The sequence below is a fragment of the Hevea brasiliensis genome, chromosome 13 (assembly GCF_030052815.1).
Source record: "Hevea brasiliensis isolate MT/VB/25A 57/8 chromosome 13, ASM3005281v1, whole genome shotgun sequence".
Taxonomy (NCBI): Eukaryota; Viridiplantae; Streptophyta; class Magnoliopsida; order Malpighiales; family Euphorbiaceae; genus Hevea; species Hevea brasiliensis.
Window position 1 is genome coordinate 34,011,689 of NC_079505.1, and position 21,749 is coordinate 34,033,437.

Below are 21,749 nucleotides of genomic sequence, written 5' to 3' on the forward strand. Positions count from 1 at the left end.
AAAGGAAAAACCTATAGACTTGCCATAGCCTTACGACTTAAGGCGTCAGCCACAACATTTGCCTTCCCTGGCTGATAGTCTATCAGACAATCATAGTCCTTAATCAATTCTAACAATCTCCTCTGTCTCAAATTTAACTCCTTCTGAGTACCCAAATACTTCAAACTCTTATAATCTGTGCAGATGTAACACTTCTCCCCATATAAGTAGTGTCTCTAGATCTTAAGAGCAAAAACAATAGCTGCTAGCTCCAAGTCGTGTGTCGGATAGTTAATCTGCATGACTACTCTATTGTTGTCACTGTGTAGTGGAACTGCTGACTCAATGGAAGGAACTACTGTAAGTTCTGTCACGAACTACTGCTGCATACTCAGCCTCGGTAGTGGAATCTGTAGTCGTGCTCTATTTGGAACTCTTCCAACTGACTGCACCTCCATTACAAATGAACACATATCCAGAGGTAGACTTTCTATCATTGATATCTGATTGGAAATCAGAATCAATATAACCATCCAATTGCAAGTCTCCACCTCCATAGATCAAGAATAAATCCTTAGTTCTTCTCAAGTACTTAAAGATATTCTTGACAGCTATCCAGTGTTCCAAACCTAGATTGGATTGATACCTGCTAGTCAAACTAACAGCGTATGTGATATCCGGCCTAGTACACAACATTGCATACATTAAACTTCCAATAGCCGAAGCATATGGAATCCTGGCCATCTTATCTCTTTCTTTAGGTGTCTTTGGAGACATCTCTTTAGAAAGATGGATACCATGTCTCACTGGCAACAATCCTCTCTTGGAATCAAGCATGTTAAACCTCTTTAACACCTTTTCCAAGTATAGACTTTGGGATAAACCAATTATTCTTTTCGCTCTATCTCTATAGATGTGAATCCCAAGAATATAGGTTGCCTCCCCTAAGTCTTTCATGGAGAATGTATTTGACAATCATACCTTTACAGTTGTCAACATACCTGTGTCATTACCCATCAACAGTATGTCATCCACATATAAGACAAGGAAAGTGATAGCACTGTCACTAACCTTTTTATATACACATGGCTCATCCTCATTTTTGGTAAAACTAAAGGATTTAATGGCTTCATCAAAATGGATGTTCCAACTCCTCGAAGCTTGCTTCAACCCATAAATGGATCGCTTTAGCTAGCATACCTTGGAACCATCTTGGGATTCAAAACCCCTAGGTTGTTCCATGAAAATGTTTTCTTCAATGTATCCATTGAGAAAAGCTGTTTTGACATCCATCTGCCAAATCTCATAATCATAGTATGCAGCTATTGCTAATAGAATCCTAATTGATTTAAGCATGGCAACAGGCGATAAAGTCTCCTCATAGTTGATTCCTTGCCTTTGGCGAAACCCTTTCGCTACTTGCCTTGCCTTATAGGTCTCTACCTTTCCATCAGATCCAATTTTCTTCTTGAAAACCCATTTGTTCCCTATAGGTACAATACCTTCAGGTGGGTCAACAAGATCCCAAACTTGATTCTTATACATGGAATCAATTTCAGATTTCATAGCATCAATCCATTTTGAAGAATCTTTATCTGATATAGCTTCTTCATAGGTAAGTGGATCATCTCCATGATCTACTTCTTCATGAGTAGACAACTCTTGTTCTTCTTCATGAAGGAAACCATATCTCACTGGTGGGTGAGATACCCTGGTTGTTCTACGAGGAACAGCTGTAGATGTTTCATCAACGGGTATAGGTTGGCTAGATGGATCTATATCCATCTAATCTGTTGATTGGTCAGAATTCTCTAATTCCAACTCTACTTGCCTTCCTTTGCCTCCTTCTTGGACAAACTGTTGTTCAAGAAATGTGGTATCTCTACTCACCATAACCTTTTGTGATGTAGGGAAATAAAAATAATATCCAAAACTATCTTTTGGATATCCAACCAATCGACCCTTTTCTGATCTGGTCTCCAATTTATCAGTGTTCAGCTTTTTGATATAAGCTGGACAACCCTAAATCTTAACATGCTTAAGAGTTGGTTTTCTTTCATGCTATATCTCATAAGGTGAGGAAGAAACTGATTTCGATGGAATCCTATTCAGAATATACAAAGCTGATTCTAATGCAAATCACCAAAAAAGAGATTGGCATATCTGTATAGCTCATCATACTACGTACCATATCCAATAGGGTATGATTTCTCCTTTCATATACACCATTCAGCTGTGGCGTTCCTAGAGGAGTCAGTTCGGAAACAATGCCATGCTCTCTAAAGTATTCATCAAATTCAGTACTTAAGTATTCACCTCCACGATCTGATCGAAGAGTTTTAATACTTTTCCTGTTTGATTTTCTACTTCAGATTTAAATTCTTTGAACTTTTCAAAGGATTCATGTTTGTATTTCATCAAATACAAATACCCAAACCTTGATTTATCATTAGTAAAGGTAATAAAGTAATGAAAACTACCTTTAGCCATTTCTTTAAATGGACCACATACATCACTATGTATTAGCTCCAAAATATTTTCAGCTCTTAGCCCTTGTCCAACAAAGGGTGATCTAGTCATTTTGCCCTGAAGGCAAGATTCACAAGTTGGAGTAGGCTCAGAGCCCAATGAGGATAGAATCCCCATTTTCTCCAGTTTTGTAATCCTATCTTCTGCAGTATGACATAACCTTAAGTGCCAAATATGTTTTGAACTTGAGTTGGTCTTCACCATGGCATTGCATTCATTTAGATCACTTGCATTCATTTTGTGTTTGTCATTATTATCTAAATAATAAACACCTTCATTCAAATAACCCGAACCAACATATTTATTTCCAAAATAAATATTGCAAACATCATATGTGAATTGAAATTCATAGCCATTTCTAGTCAAACTAGATATAGAAATGATGTTCTTAAAAGCATCAGGTACATATAAAATATTATCCAAACACAAAACATGTCCAAACATGTAAAAAGATTTAGATCCTATGGCTAAAGCTTCAACAGTTGAACCATTACCAATTCGAACTCTAACATCTTAAGAACGCAAGGTGCTACTATTTGCTAGTTCCTGCATATCATTAGAAATGTGAGAATTGGCACCAGTATCTAAAATCCAAGCTGTAGATGAACTATGAGCATCATCAGAATCTAAATAACAAGATATAGACATACCTTCTGAAGGTTTATCCTTCTTGTCCTTCAGAGAAGCAAGATACCATGGGCAGTTCCTTTTCCAGTGCCCATCCTTCTGGCAGTGGAAACACTTTCCTTTGCTTCCATCGGCTTTAGTCTTCCCTTTCTGTTTAGCTATTTTCTTGGAAGGACTAGGAATCTGAGGTTTCTTTTTCTTATTGCCCTTCTTCTTGTTGGACTTTCCAGCTGAAGAAGATGCAATCAAAGCTACCTCTTTTCCTTTATTGCCCAGCATATTCTTTTGGGCAATAACCAGCATGTTGAGTAAACCAGCTAAGGTGCATTCCTATTTAGTCATATGGAAATTTGTCACAAAATTCCCAAAAGACTCAGGAAAGGACTGAAGGATCAAATTCGTCTGCAGTTGGAAATCCATGATGAAGTTAAGATGTTCCAACTGCTCAATCAGCCGAATCATCTTGTGGACATGATCGCTAACATTTTGTCCCTCAGACATCCTCATGCGGAACAGCTGCCTAGATATCTCATACCTAGCATTCCTACTGTGCTCACCATACAACTCTTGTAGGTGAAGGAGGATCTCACTTGCACTCACATGTTTTCATGCTGCTTCTGTAACTCATTACTCATGGAAGCAAGCATGTAACACTTAGCTCTCATATCATGCTCCTTCCACTTATCCAAAGTTTCATGTTCCTCTTAAGTGGCCTCTGGAGGTAAGGGACCGGGAACATTTGAATCTAGAACATATCCTATATGCTCAAGGTTCAGGACAAGTTTCAAATTTCTTATCCAATCAGAGAGATTAGGTCCTGTCAACTTATTGCGATCAAGTATGCTTGTAAGGATATTGGATGGTGGTGGTTGTTCTGTGCTCATTATTATCAGAAAATTAACTGCAGAAAATAACCAGATCAATTAGTAAATGTATCAAGTAATTAACCAAAATGATTATGGCCTTTTAATCAAATTGGTCCTCCCACTAACTTAGCGAATCCTACACTTCCAAAGTAGAAAACGAAAATCCTAGTTGGATGGATTTCTAGTGGGTGATTCAATTCTTATAATTCTATTGATCATCCTCAGGTACATCTGTTATTGGAATTACAATAAACTATAAGTGAGCAACTCCTTGCCCATCACATCTCATGGGAGGTTCAATCCTTTACCTAGCCCCTAATGCTCAAAATCTCAGTTACATCCATTATTGACTTATCTTGCATTAGTTAAGTTGATCTCATTGAGTCAGTAATTATGCAAATAATTTTAATGTCCTCAGGTACATCCAATATTGGCCACCAAACCATTTATATATTTACAACATCTCATGCTTAACAATTATTCTTAAGAAAATCTCTTAAATTAATTGCATCTTATGCAACTATTTAAAATTTCTTAAAATAATTGCCCCAATGGAGGGCCCATGTTATAATTACTTTAATTATAGCATTTCCAACTTAATCATTTGTTTGGAAGATTTTATAGTCATCCTAATTACTATTAAGGTCTCACTTTGCATATTATCCATTTAGCATATATATATCATATAATTGCATACATTCCCATACATCTCATGCATTCATAGATAAGTAGTAAATATGGTATGATCATGGACTTTCTAAGGGATTCAATTCTGAGCCACCAAGAATTGAATCAGGGCATTCCTAGGTGCATTTCATTCATTCATTTTACAAGAGTTGCTGAAGGAGTACATAATCAACACTTGATCTTGAATTCCTCCATTTGGTCCCACCAATACTCTTGACCTCCTTGAACTTCTTGCAATCCATTATTACATAGTAATTCTTAGCATACCAAGGCAAATTTACAAGAAATTAAATAAATGAAATTACAATCCAAAAAGTATTACAAACTTAATAATACATGTCCAAAATAAATTAAAATAAATAAATTAATTTATAATCCCAAAGAAACATAAAAGAAATAAATCCAATCACATTGGTCTTTTATAGTCTATGATCATCCATCATGCATATCACTATTTAACAATTAAATAAAACATACATACTTAAATTAAATTGAATATCTCATATTCAACTTAAAAATCTAGATTTGAATATGATTCAAATAAATTTAAAAATTCAGATTTGAATCTCATTCAAACAAATTTAAAAAAATTCAGATTTGAATCACATTCAAACAACCTTAAAAATTCAGATTTGAATCACATTCAAACAATTTTTAAAAAATCAGATTTGAATCACATTTAAACAATTTTTAAAAAGTCAGATCTGAATATTATTCAAACAACTTTAAAAAATCAGATTTAAATATGATTCAAACAACTTTAAAAATTCAGATCTGAATCACATTCAAACAACTTTTAAAATTCAGATTTGAATCACATTCAAACAAATTTTAAAATTCTGATTTGAATCAAAATTTAATTGTGTGATTAAAATTCTAATTAAACAATTTAATTAGACATAGGATGAGCTTTTAGATCATACAACAATTGCAAATTAAAAAGCCAAAACTTTGCACCACCCATGAAGCCAAACCATGCGCACCATTGATGGTGATCTCTTGCATGCTGCCACACATCCATTGCAACCAGCAATGGATAAATCATCTCATGATCAAAACACACAATTAAATCATATAATCAACAATCTAAATGGCAAATATAGTGGCTCTAATACAAATTGAAGGAACGAAAGCATGAAAAACACAAGTTTATACCATTGAATTTAAAAATTTTCACCTAGAGTCACATGCATCATGCAAGATTTATTTTTATCTATTTGATTTTAAAACTATTTTAATATGTTTTTGGATCTGTATTTGCCATTTAAGATTTTAAAATTAATCAGATTAATTTTAGAACCCTAGATGAAATCAATAACAAACACACTAACCTCTTGATGCACTGCAGTGTATTTGCGCCTTTGAGATTCGTCTTCAGGACACCAAATGTTGTTCCTCTAGCTTGTCCACACCAAGAATACCTATAGCAGCCCTTGAACAGCTTCTAAAGCTTTTACTATTATTTAGAAAATCAAGTTTTGCCTTTTAAGAGATTAAAGATGTAAACAGGACACTAGAAACGATTTCTAGTATTTTTAATTCAAGAGATTGATGGCCAATCTCTTTGAATTGATGAGAGATGAAGAAGAAGAGAGGGAGAGCTTCAAAATGGCATGACAAAGGAGGAGTGGCTGCTGGTTGTATTTTTTCTCTTCATAACAACACTTATATAGCTAGGTTAACACATTAAACCCTTGTCACATGTCACCCTTTGATTGGTTCTAGGTTTAATTGACCCAATCACATTGTGGCAAGTGTCAAACCTATATTTAATCTTGATTTTAATCATCTTACATGATTAAAAGACATTTGGCAAGCTTATGTGTAATGCCATGTGTCACCATCTCATGGTGCCACATGTCACCCTGCGAAATAACCAAAATGCCCCTGTGTCTTAATTTTGAGTTCTCAACCCAAAATTATTATTTCTTTTCTTCTAATCAATTTATATCAAATATAAATCAATTAATTAATCTTTATTAATTAATTTCTCATTAATTAAATTCATATTTAAACACTTTAAATATAAATTTAACTTATATTATACATCCAGTAATCTTGATTTGGTTTTAAGTCATGCTAGGGACTTTGCAATCTAATTGCAAACCAAACCTACTTAATTAATCAATTAAACTCTTTAATTAATTAATTAAATCATATTTAATTAGGTAATTACTTGTGTATGTGTGTGACTTGCTAGGCTCATCACTAATTGGCAATGAGACATGATATCAACTCTTAATATCATCAGAACTCTTTCTTGAAGGAACGGAAGCGTGAAAAACACAAGATTATACCATTGAATTCAAAAAAATTTCGCCTAGGGTCACATGCACCATGCAAGATTTATTTTTATCTATTTAATTTCAATGATAAACAACATATTAAAACTCTTTTAATATGTTTTTGGATCTGTATTTGCCATTTAAGATTTTAAAATTAATCAGATTAATTTTAGAACCCTAGATTAAATCAAGAACGATTACACTAACCTCTTGATGCACTGCAGCGTGTCTGCACCTTTGAGATTCATCTTCAGGACACCAAATGTTGTCCCTCTAGCTTGTCCACACCAAGAACACCTATGGCAGCCCTTGAACAGCCTCTAAAGCTTTTTCTATTAATTAGAAATTCAAGTTCTGCCTTTTAAGAGATTAGAGATGTAAACAGGACACTAGAAACAATTTCTAGTGTTCTTAATTCAAGAGATTGATGGCTAATCTCTTTGAATTGATGAGAGATGAAGAGAAATAGCTGGAGAGGCTCAAAGTGGCGTGACAAATGAGAGGAGAGGCTGCTGGTTATTTTTTCTTTTCATAACCACACTTAAATAGCTAGGTTAACACATTAAACCCTTGCCACATGTCACCCTTTGATTAGCTCTAGGTTTAAGTGACCCAATCACATTGTGCCAAGTGTCAAACCTATATTTAATCTTGATTTTAATCATCTTACATGAATAAAAAAAACATTTGGCAAGCTTATGTGTAATCCCATGTGTCACCATCTCATGGTGCCACGTGTCACACTGTGAAATGACCAAGATGCCCCTGTGTCTTAATTTTGAGTTCTTAACCCAAAATAATTATTTTCTTCTTCTAATTAATTTATATCAAATATAAATTAATTAATTAATCTCTATTAATTAATTTCTCATCAATTAAATTCATATTTAAACACTTTAAATATAAATTTAATTTATACTACACATCCAATAATCTAGATTTGGTTTCAAGTCATGCTAGGGACTTTGCAATTTAATTGCAAACCAAACCTATTTAATTAATCAATTAAACTCTTTAATTAATTAATTAAATCATGTTTAAATAGGTGATAACTTCTGTATGTGTGTGACTTACTAGGCTCATCACTAATTGGCAATGAGACATGATATCAACTCTTAATATCATCAGAACTCTTTCTTACCATAAATGATTTCTCTAAATCATTTTATGAACCTCATAGACCATGGTTAACACCTAGCATAGCATGCCATGGCCACCCAATTAGTAATAAGATTTACCTTAAATGAACCTATAATCATATGTTACCATGCACTAGAATCTCTCTGTTACAAAATCCCAACTCAAGCCGAGTCATGGTTTATGTCAAACTCCATTTGCTATGAATATTATGTTCTCTTTTAATTCCAGTTCTTGATTAAAAGATTTTCTCATCGTAAACTCTTTTACGAATAAATCTATCACCCTGCCAGAACTTGAAACATCAAGAACAATTAAATGAACATAGGATTTTATCTCTATTTACTTAGAGGAACAGATTCCATCTTGATCAACACCTACCTCCATATATAACTAGCAGGAGCCAACACATGCCCATATACCCATACAGTACAAGTATGAAAGCGATCAAACTCAAACTACCTATATACAAGATAAGCTGTGCTATCTCGGGTTTAAAGATTATATGCACCGATATGATTTATGACAAAACATTGACAAGAGTAAACTCCATGTGCTTGTCATAAGTGTCACCGGTTCGCCTACTTATCATTTATAAGTGCCTATCATGTTTGTTATATGACATGAGACTCACCATTCCATCTTATTTATATCTCATATAAATAACTTGGGAACAAATATGAATACAATCTTTCTGGATAAGTCATTTCCTTATTATGAAGTACCCTCGATTGTAAACCTATTTATGATACTTTGTGCTAGAAATATTGTCACTCATATTCTTAACAACCTAAGAATAATATTTCTAACAAAATATCAATGGACCTTTCTATTACACATAAATATATTATGTAAACGGAAAAGTGGAAATGCCTTTTATTAATAAAATTATGTACAAGATACATACTAAATGATATGCTCTAGGCATACTACTAACAATCTCCCACTAGCACTAGAGCCATTCATTATAATATCTTAGACCTATCTTCTCAAGATGTCGGTCTAATCGAATCTGTGACATAGCTTAGTGAATGGATCACCGGATTTTCACCGATGCTATTTTCTGCATGGCTACATCGCCGCCCAACTATTTCTCCGATAATGTGGTAGCGCCTTTCTATGTGTTTGGATTTCTCGTGAGACCTTGGTTCCTTAGTCAGATGATCGCTCCATTATTGTCACAGGTAGTGGAACACGACTCAATGGAAGCAACTATCGTAAGTTCTCACGAACTTTTTATCCAAATTTTCTTTTGCAAGATTCGATGCGAGAATATACTCTGCCTCAAGAGTGGAATCTGCAATGCGTGCTCTATTTGGAACTCTTCCAACCGATCGCACCTCCATTACAAATGAACACATATCCAGAGGTAGACTTTCTATCATCGATATCCGATTGAAAATCGAATCGAGATAACCATCCAATTGCAAGTCTCCACCTCCATAAATCAAGAATAAATCCTTAGTTCTTCTCAAGTACTTAAGAATATTCTTGTGATTATCCAGATGTTCCAAACTGGATTGGATTGATACCGCTAGTCAAACTAACAAGATATGCGATATCCGGCCTAGTACACAACATTGCATACATTAAACTTCCAATAGCCGAAGCATATGGAATCCTAGCCATCTTATCTCTTTCTTCAGGTGTCTTTGGAGACATCTCTTTAGAAAGATGGATACCATGTCTCACTGGTAACAATCCTCTCTTGGAATCAAGCATGTTAAACCTCTTTAACACCTTTTCCAAGTATAGACTTTGGGATAAACCTATTATTCTTTTCGCTCTATCTCTATAGATGCGAATCCCAAGAATATAGGTTGCCTCCCCTAAGTCTTTCATGGAGAATGTATTTGACAACCATACCTTTATAGTTGTCAACATACCTGTGTCATTACCTATCAACAGTATGTCATCCACATATAAGACAAGGAAAGTGATAGCACCGTCACTAACCTTCTTATATACACATGGCTCATCCTTATTTTTGATAAAACCAAAGGATTTAATGGCTTCATCAAAACGGATGTTCCAACTCCTCGAAGCTTGTTTCAACCCATAAATGGATCGCTTTAGCTTGCATACCTTGGAACCATCTTGGGATTCAAATCCCCTAGGTTGTTCCATGAGAATGTTTTCTTCAATGTATCCATTGAGAAAAGCTGTTTTAACATCCATCTACCAAATCTCATAATCATAGTATGCAGCTATTGCTAATAAAATCCTAATTGATTTAAGCATGGCAACAGGCGAGAAAGTCTCCTCATAGTCTATTCCTTGCCTTTGGCGAAACCCTTTCGCTACTAGCCTTGCCTTATAGGTCTCTACCTTTCCATCAGAACCAATTTTCTTCTTGAAAACCCATTTGTTCCCTATAGGTACAATACCTTCAGGTGGGTCAACAAGATCCCAAACTTGATTCTTATACATGGAATCAATCTCGAATTTCATAGCATCAATCCATTTTGAAGAGTCTATATCTGATATAGCTTCTTCATAGGTAAGTGGATCATCTCCATGATCTACTTCTTCATGAGTAGACAACTCTTGTTCTTCTTCATGAAGAAAACCATATCTCACTAGTGGGTGAGATACCCTGGTTGTTCTACGAGGAACAGCTGTAGATGTTTCATCAATGGGTATAGGTTGACTAGATGGATTTATATCCATCTGATCTGTTGGTTGGTCAGAATTCTCCAATTCTAACTTTATTTGCCTTCCTTTGCCTCATTCTTGAACAAACTATTGTTCAAGAAATGTGGCATCTCTACTTATCACAACCTTTTGTGAAGTAGGCAAATAAAAATAATATCCAAAACTATCTTTTGGATATCCAACAAATCGACCTTTTACGATCCGGTCTCCAATTTATCGGTGTTCACTTTTGATATAAGTGGACAACCCCAAATCTTAACATGCTTTAGACTTGGTTTTCTTCCATGCCATATCTCGTAAGGTGTGGAAGAAACGATTTTGATGGAATCCTATTCGGAATATACAAAGTCGATTCTAATGCAAATCCCAAAAGAAGATTGGCATATCAAGATAGCTCATCATACTACGTACCATATCCAATAGGGTACGATTTCTCCTTTCGGATACACCATTCACCGTATGCGTTCTGGAGGAGTCACTAAGAAACAATGCCATGCTCTCTCAAGTATTCATCAAATTCAAGACTCAAATATTCACCTCCACGATCCGATCAAGAGCTTTAATACTCTTTCTGCTTGATTTTCTACTTGATTTAAATTCTTTGAACTTTTCAAAGATTCATGTTTGTATTTCATCAAATACAAATACCCAAACCTTGATTTATCATCAAGAAAGGTAATAAAATAATGAAAGCCCTCTAGCCATTTCTTTAAATGGACCACATACATCACTATGTATTAGCTCCAAAATATTTTCACTCTTAGCCCCGTCCAACAAAGGGTGATCTAGTCGTTTGCCTCAAGGCAAGATTCACAAGTTGGAGTAGGCTCAGAGTCCAATAAGGATAGAATCCCCATTTTCTCCAATTTTGTAATCCTATCTTCTGCAACATGACATAACCTTAAGTGCCAAATATATTTTGAACTTGAGTTGGTTTTCACCACGGCATTGCATTCATTTAGATTGCTATACTCTGGCCAGTGGAAACACTTTCTTACTGGCAATGGAAACACTTTCCTGCTGGTAGTGGAAACACTTTCCTTTACCTTTGTCAACTTTGATCTTTGTTTTTTCTGTTTGGCTATCTTCTTGGAAGGACCAGGAATCTGAGGTTTCTTTTTCTTATTGCCCTTCTTCTTGTTGGACTTTCCAGCAGAAGAAGATGCAATCAAAGCTACCTCTTTTCCTTTATTGCCCGGCATATTCTTTTGGGCAATAACCAGCATGTTGAGTAAACCAGCTAAGGTGCATTCCTGTTTAGTCATATGGAAATTTGTCACAAAATTCCCAAAAGACTCAGGAAGGGACTGAAGGATCAAATCCGTTTGTAGTTGGAAATCCATGTTGAAGTCAAGATGTTCCAACTGCTCAATCAGCCGAATCATCTTGTGGACATGATCCCCAACATTCTGTCCCTCAGACATCCTCATACGGAATAGCTGTCTATATATCTCATACCTAGCATTCCTGCTGTGCTCACCATGCAACTCTTGTAGGTGAAGGAGGATCTCACTCGCACTCTGCATGTTCTCATGTTGCTTCTGTAACTCATTACTCATGGAAGCAAGCATGTAACACTTAGCTCTCATATCATGCTCCTTCCACTTGTCCAAAGTTTCATGTTCCTCTTGTGTGGCCTCTGGAGGTAAGGGACCAGGAACATTTGAATCTAGAACATATCCTATATGTTCAAGGTACAAGACAAGTTTCAAATTTCTTAGCCAATCAGAGAGATTAGGTCCTGTCAACCTATTGCGATCAAGTATGCTTGCAAGGATATTGGATGGTGGTGGTTGTTCTGTGCTCATTATTATCAGAAAATTAATTGCAGAAATAACCAGATTAATTAGTAAATGTATCATGTAATTAACCAAAATGATTATGGTCTTTTAATCAAATTGGTCCTCCCACTAACTTAGCGAATCCTACACTTCCAAAGTAGAAAACGGAAATCCTAGTTGGATGGATTTTTAGTGGGTGATTGAATTCTTATAATTCTATTGATCATCCTCAGGTACATCCATTATTGGAATTACAATAAACTATAAGTGAGCAACTCCTTGCCCATCACATCTCATGTGAGGTTCAATCCTTTACCTAGCCCCTAATGACCAAAATCTCAGGTACATCCATTATTGACTTATCTTGCATTAGTTAAGTTGATCCCATTGAGTCAGTAATTATGCAAATAATTTTAATGTCCTCAGGTACATCCAATATTGGCCACCAAACCATTTACATATTTACAACATCTCATGCTTAACAATTATTCTTAAGAAAATCTCTTAAATTAATTGCATCTCATGCAACTATTTAAAATTTCTTAAAATAATTGCCCCAATGGAGGGCTTATGTTATAATTACTTTAATTATAGCATTTCCAACTTAATCATTTGTTTGGAAGATTTTATAGCCATCCTTATTACTATTAAGGTCTCACTTTGCACATTATCCATTTAGCATGCATATATCATATAATTGCATACATTCCCATACATCTCATGCATTCATGGATAAGCAGTAAATATGGTATGATCATGGACTTTCTAAGGGATTCAATTCTGAGCCACCAAGAATTGAATCATGGCATTCCTAGGTGCATTTCATTCATTCATTTTACAAGAATTGCTGAAGGAGTACATAATCAACACTTGATATTGAATTCCTCCCACTGGTCCCACCAATGCTCTTGACCTCCTTGAACTTCTTGCAATCCAATATTACATAGTAATCCTTGGCATACCAAGGCGAATTTACAAGAACTTAAATAAATGAAATTACAACCCAAAAATATTACAAACTTAATAATACATGCCCAAAATAAATTAAAATAAATTAATTAATTTACAATCCCAAAGAAACATAAAAGAAATAAATCCAATCACATTGGTCTTTTATAGTCCATGATCATCCATCATGCATATCACTATTTAACAATTAAATAAAACATACATACTTAAATTAAATTGAATATCTCATATTCAACTTAAAATCCAGATTTGAATATGATTCAAATAAATTTAAAAATTCAGATTTGAATCTCATTCAAACAAATTTAAAAATTCAGATTTGAATCACATTCAAACAACTTCAAAAATTCATATTTGAATCACATTCAAACATTTTTTAAAAAATCAGATTTGAATCACATTCAAATATTTTTAAAAAAATCAGATCTGAATTTTATTGAATCAATTTTAAAAAATCAGATTTAAATATGATTCAAACAACTTTAAAAATTCAGATTTGAATCACATTCAAACAACTTTTAAAATTCAGATTTGAATCACATTCAAACAATTTTTAAAATTATGATTTGAATCATAATTTAATTGTGTGATTAAAACTACTAATTAAACACTTTAATTAGTCAAAGAATAGGCCTTAGATCATACAACAATTGCAGAATTAAAAACCAAACCTTGAACCACCCATGGAACCAATGTTGCCGCCACCAATGGTGGCTTCACCATGTGTGCTGCCACACCTCTTGATCCAACCAGCAATGAATCAATCATCTCATAATCAAATCACACAATTAAATCATATAATCAACAATCTAAATGGCAAATATAGTGGCTCTGATACCAATTGAAGGAACGGAAGCGTGAAAAACACAAGATTTATCTATTTGATTTCAATGATAAACAACATATTAAAACTCTTTTAATATGTTTTTGGATCTGTATTTTGTTAGTAGTATGCCCTAGAGCATATCATTTAGTATGTATCTTGTACATATTTTTAATAATAAAAGGCATTTCCACTTTTCCGTTTACATAATATATTTATGTGTAATAGAAAAGGTCCATTGATATTTTGTTAGAAATATTATTCTTAAGTTGTTAAGAATATGAGTGACAATATTTCTAGCACAAAGTATCATAAATAGGTTCACAATCGAGGATACTTCATAATAAGGACATGACTTATCCAGAAAGATTGTATTCTTGTTTGTTCCCAAGTTATTTGTATGAGATATAAATAAGATGGAATGGTGAGTCTCATGCCATATAACAAACATGATAGGCACTTATAAATGATAAGTAGGCCGAACTAGTGACACTTATGACAAGCACATGGAGTTTACTCTTGTCAATGTTTTGTCATAAATCATATCAGTGCATATAATCTTTAGACCTGAGATAGCACAGTTATCTTGTATATAGGTAGTTTGAGTTTGATACTGCTTTCATACTTGTACTATGTATGGGTATATGGGCATGTGTTGGCTCCTACTAGTTATATATGGAGGTAGGTGTTGATCAAGATGGAATCTGTTCCTCTAAGTAAATAGAGATAAAATCCTATGTTCATTTAATTATTCTTGATGTTTCAAGTTCCTGGCCAGGACAGATAGATTTATTCAGAAAAGAGTTTCTGATGAGAAAATCTTTTTAATCAAGAACTGGAATTAAAAGAGAACATAATATTCATAGCAAATGGAGTTTGACATAAACCATGACTCCAGCTTGAGTTGGGATTTTGTAACAGAGAGATTCTAGTGCATGGTAACATATGATTATAGGTTCATTTAAGGTAAACCTTATTACTAATTGGGTGGCCATGGCATGCTATGCTAGGTGTTAACCATGGTCTATGAGGTTCATAAAATGATTTAGAGAAATCATTTATGGTAAGAAAGAGTTCTGATGATATTAAGAGTTGATATCATGTCTCATTGCCAATTAGTGATGAGCCTAGTAAGTCACACACATACACAAGTTATCACCTATTTAAATATGATTTAATTAATTAATTAAAGAGTTTAATTGATTAATTAAATAGATTTGGTTTGCAATTAAATTGCAAAGTCCCTAGCATGACTTGAAACCAAATCTAGATTATTGGATGTATAGTATAAATTAAATTTATATTTAAAGTGTTTAAATATGAATTTAATTGATGAGAAATTAATTAATAGAGATTAATTAATTAATTTATATTTGATATAAATTAATTAGAAGAAGAAAATAATTATTTTGGGTTAAGAACTCAAAATTAAGACACATGGGCATTTTGGTCATTTCATTACAGGACACGTGGCACCATGAGATGGTGACACATGGCATAACACATAAGCTTGCCAAATGTTTTTTTAATCATGTAAGATGATTAAAATCAAGATTAAATATAGGTTTGACACTTGGCACAATGTGATTGGGTCACTTAAACCTAGAGCTAATCAAAAGGTGACATGTGGCTAGGGTTTAATGTGTTAACCTAGCTATTTAAGTGTGGTTATGAAAAGAAAACATAACCAGCAGCCTCTCCTCTCAATTGTCACGCCACTTTGAGCCTCTCCAGCTATTTCTCTTCATCTCTCATCAATTCAAAGAGATTAGCCATCAATCTCTTGAATTAAGAACGCTAGAAATTGTTTCTAGTGTCCTGTTAACATCTTTAATCTCTTAAAAGGCAGAACTTGAATTTCTAATTAATAGAAAAAGCTTTAGAAGCTATTCAAGGGCTGCCATAGGTGTTCTTGGTGTGGACAAGCTAGAGGGACAACATTTGGTGTCCTGAAGACGAATCTCAAAGGCGCAGACACGCTGCAGTGCATCAAGAGGTTAGTGTAATCGTTCTTGATTTAATCTAGGGTTCTAAAATTAATCTGATTAATTTTAAAATCTTAAATGGCAAATACAGATCCAAAAACATATTAAAAGAGTTTTAATATGTTGTTTATCATTGAAATCAAATAGATAAAAATAAATCTTGCATGGTGCATGTGACCCTAGGTGAAAATTTTTGAATTCAATGGTATAATCTTGTGTTTTTCACGCCTGCCTTCAATTGGTATCAGAGCCACTATATTTGCCATTTAGATTGTTGATTATATAATTTAATTGTGTGTTTGATCATGAGATCAAGAGATTCATTGCTGGTTGGATCATGAGATGTGGCGTCACACATGGTGAAGCCACCATTGGTGGCGGCATCAATGGTTCCTTGGGTGGTTCAAGGTTTGGCTTTTAATTCTGCAATTGTTGTATGATCTAAGGCCTATTCTTTGACTAATTAAAGTGTTTAATTAGTTGTTTTAATCACACAATTAAATTATGATTCAAATCAGAATTTTAAAAATTGTTTGAATGTGATTCAAATCTGAATTTTAAAAGTTGTTTGAATGTGATTCAAATCTGAATTTTTAAAGTTGTTTGAATCATATTTAAATCTGATTTTTTAAAATTGATTCAATAAAATTCAGATCTGATTTTTTAAAAAATATTTGAATGTGATTCAAATCTGATTTTTAAAAAAATGTTTGAATGTGATTCAAATATGAATTTTTGAAGTTGTTTGAATGTGATTCAAATCTGAATTTTTAAATTTGTTTGAATGAGATTCAAATCTGAATTTTTAAATTTATTTGAATCATATTCAAATCTGGATTTTAAGTTGAATATGAGATATTCAATTTAATTTAAGTATGTATGTTTTATTTAATTGTTAAATAGTGATATGCATGATGGATGATCATGGACTATAAAAGACCAATGTGATTGGATTTATTTCTTTTATGTTTCTTTGGGATTGTAAATTAATTAATTTATTTTAATTTATTTTGGGCATGTATTATTAAGTTTGTAATAATTTTTGGGTTGTAATTTCATTTATTTAAGTTCTTGTAAATTCGCCTTGGTATGCCAAGGATTACTATGTAATATTGGATTGCAAGAAGTTCAAGGAGGTCAAGAGCATTGGTGGGACCAGTGGGAGGAATTCAAGATCAAGTGTTGATTATGTACTCCTTCAGCAACTCTTGTAAAATGAATGAAAGAAATGCACCTAGGAATGCCCTGATTCAATTCTTGGTGGCTCAGAATTGAATCCCTTAGAAAGTCCATGATCATACCATATTTACTGCTTATCCATGAATGCATGAGATGTATGGGAATGTATGCAATTATATGATATATGCATGCTAAATGGATAATGTGCAAAGTGAGACCTTAATAGTAAATAGAATGACCATAAAATCTTCCAAATAAATGATTAAGTTGGAAATGCTATAATTAAAGTAATTATAACATAGGCCCTCCATTGGGGTAATTATTTTAAGAAATTTTAAATAGTTGCATAAGATGCAATTTATTTAAGAGATTTTCTTAAGAATAATTGTTAAGCATGAGATGTTGTAAATATGTAAATGGTTTAGTGGCCAATATTGGATGTACCTGAGGACATTAAAATTATTTGCATAATTACTGGCTCAATGGGATCAACTTAACTAATGCAAGATAAGTCAATAATGGATGTACCTGAGATTTTGAGCATTAGGGGCTAGGTAAATGATTGAACCTCACATGAGATGTGATGGGCAAAGAGTTGCTCACTTATAGTTTATTGTAATTCCAATAATGGATGTACCTGAGGATGATCAATAGAATTATAAGAATTCAATCACCCACTAGAAATCCATCCAACTAGGATTTTCGTTTTCTACTTTGGAAGTGTAGGATTCGCTAAGTTAGTGGGAGGACCAATTTGATTAAAAGACCATAATCATTTTGGTTAATTACATGATACATTTACTAATTAATCTGGTTATTTTCTGCAATTAATTTTCTGATAATAATGAGCACAGAATAACCACCACCATCCAATATCCTTGCAAGCATACTTGATCACAACAGGTTGACAGGACCTAATCTGTCTGATTGGCTAAGAAATTTGAAACTTGTCCTGAATCTTGAACATATAGGATATGTTCTAGATTCAAATGTTCCTGGTCCCTTACCTCTAGAGGCCACACAAGAGGAACATGAAACTTTGGACAAGTGGAAGGAGTATGATATGAGAGCTAAGTGTTACATGCTTGCTTCCATGAGTAATGAGTTACAGAAGCAACATGAGAACATGCAGAGTGCGAGTGAGATCCTCCTTCACCTACAAGAGTTGTATGGTGAGTACAGCAGGAATGCTAGGTATGAAATATCTAGACAGCTATTCCGTATGAGGATGTCTGAGGGACAGAATGTTGGGGATCATGTCCACAAGATGATTCGGCTGATTGAGCAGTTGGAACATCTTGACTTCAACATGGATTTCCAACTACAAACGGATTTGATTCTTCAGTCCCTTCCTGAGTCTTTTGGGAATTTTGTGACAAATTTCCATATGACTAAACAAGAATGCACCTTAGCTGGTTTACTCAACATGCTGGTTATTGCCCAAAAGAATATGCCGGGCAATAAAGGAAAAGAGGTAGCTTTGGTTGCATCTTCTTCTGCTGGAAAGTCCAACAAGAAGAAGGGCAATAAGAAAAAGAAACCTCAGATTCCTGGTCCTTCCAAGAAAATAGCTAAACAGAAAGGGAAGACCAAAGCTGACAAAGGCAAAGGAAAGTGTTTCCACTGCCAACAGGAAAGTGTTTCCATTGCCAGTAAGAAAGTGTTTCCACTGGCCAGAGTATAGCAATCTAAATGAATGCAATGCCGTGGTGAAAACCAACTCAAGTTCAAAATATATTTGGCACTTAAGGTTATGTCATGTTGCAGAAGATAGGATTACGAAATTGGAGAAAATGGGATTCTATCCTCATTGGGCTCTGAGCATACTCCAACTTGTTAATCTTGCCTTCAGGGCAAAATGACTAGATCACCCTTTATTGGACAAGGGCTAAGAGCTGAAAATATTTTGGAGCTAATACATAGTGATGTATGTGGTCCATTTAAAGAAATGGCTAGAGGGGGCTTTCATTATTTTATTACCTTTACTGATGATAAATCAAGGTTTCGGTATTTGTATTTGATGAAATACAAACATGAATCCTTTGAAAAGTTCAAAGAATTTAAATCTGAAGTAGAAAATCAAACAGGAAAGAGTATTAAAGCTCTTCGATCAGATCGTGGAGGTGAATATTTGAGTACTGAATTTGATGAATACTTGAGAGAGCATGGCATTGTTTCTCAGCTGACTCCTCCAGAACGCATACGGTGAATGGTGTATCTGAAAGGAGAAATCGTACCCTATTGGATATGGTACGTAGTATGATGAGCTATACTGATATGCCAATCTCCTTTTGGGGATTTGCATTAGAATCAGCTTTATATATTCTAAATAGGATTCCATCAAAATCAGTTTCTTCCACAACTTATGAGATATGGCATGGAAGAAAACCAAGTCTTAAGCATGTTAAGATTTGGGGTTGTCCAGCTTATATCAAAAAGCTGAACACTGATAAATTGGAGACCAGATCAGAAAGAGGTCGATTTGTTGGATATCTAAAAGATAGTTTTGGATATTATTTTTATTTGCCTACTTCACAAAAGGTTGTGATAAGTAGAGATGCCACATTTCTTGAACAACAGTTTGTTCAAGAAGGAGGCAAAGGAAGGCAAATAGAGTTAGAATTGGAGAATTCTGACCAACCAACAGATCAGATGGATATAGATCCATCTAGTCAACCTATACCCATTGATAAAACATCTAGATCTGTTCCTCGTAGAACAACCAGGGTATCTCACCCACAAGTGAGATATGGTTTTCTTCATGAAGAAGAGCAAGAGTTGTCTACTCATGAAGAAGTAGATCATGGAGATGATCCACTTACCTATGAAGAAGCTATATCAGATATAGACTCTTCAAAATGGATTGATGCTATGAAATCCGAGATTGATTCCATGTATAAGAATCAAGTTTGGGATCTTGTTGACCCACCTGAAGGTATTGTACCTATAGGGAACAAATGGGTTTTCAAGAAGAAAATTGGTTCTAATGGAAAGGTAGAGACCTATAAGGCAAGGCTAGCAGCGAAAGGGTTTCGCCAAAGGCAAGGAATAGACTATGAGGAGACTTTCTCGCCTGTTACCATGCTTAAATCAATTAGGATTTGTTAGTAGTATGCCCTAGAGCATATCATTTAGTATGTATCTTATACATATTTTAATAATAAAAGGCATTTCCACTTTTCCGTTTACATAATATATTTATGTGTAATAGAAAAGGTCCACTGATATTTTGTTAGAAATATTATTCTTAAGTTGTTAAGAATATGAGTGACAATATTTCTAGCACAAAGTATCATAAATAGGTTCACAATCGAGGATACTTCATAATAAGGACATGACTTATCCAGAAAGATTGTATTCATGTTTGTTCCCAAGTTATTTATATGAGATATAAATAAGATGGAATGGTGAGTCTCATGCCATATAACAAATATGATAGGCACTTATAAATGATAAGTAGGCCGAACCAGTGACACTTATGACAAGCACATGGAGTTTACTCTTGTCAATGTTTTGTCATAAATCATATCGATGCATATAATCTTTAGACTGAGATAGCACAGTTATCTTGTATATAGGTAGTTTGAGTTTGATCTGCTTTCATACTTGTACTATGTATGGGTATATGGGCATGTGTTGGCTCCTGCTAGTTATATATGGAGGTAGGTGTTGATCAAGATGGAATCTGTTCCTCTAAGTAAATAGAGATAAAATCCTATGTTCATTTAATTGTTCTTGATGTTTCAAGTTCTGGCCAGACAGATAGATTTATTGTAAAAGAGTTTACGATGAGAAAAATCTTTTAATCAAGAACTGGAATTAAAAGAGAACATAATATTCATAGCAAATGGAGTTTGACATAAACCATGACTCGGCAGTTGGGATTTTGTAGCAGAGAGATTCTAGTGCATGGTAACATATGATTATAGGTTCATTTAAGGTAAACCTTATTACTAATTGGGTGGCCATGGCATGCTATGCTAGGTGTTAACCATGGTCTATGAGGTTCATAAAATGATTTAGAGAAATCATTTATGGTAAGAAAGAGTTCGATGATATTAAGAGTTGATATCTTGTCTCATTGCCAATTAGTGATGAGCCTAGTAAGTCACACACATACACAAGTTATCACCTATTTAAATATGATTTAATTAATTAATTAAAGAGTTTAATTGATTAATTAAATAGATTTGGTTTGCAATTAAATTGCAAAGTCCTAGCATGACTTGAAACCAAATCTAGATTAT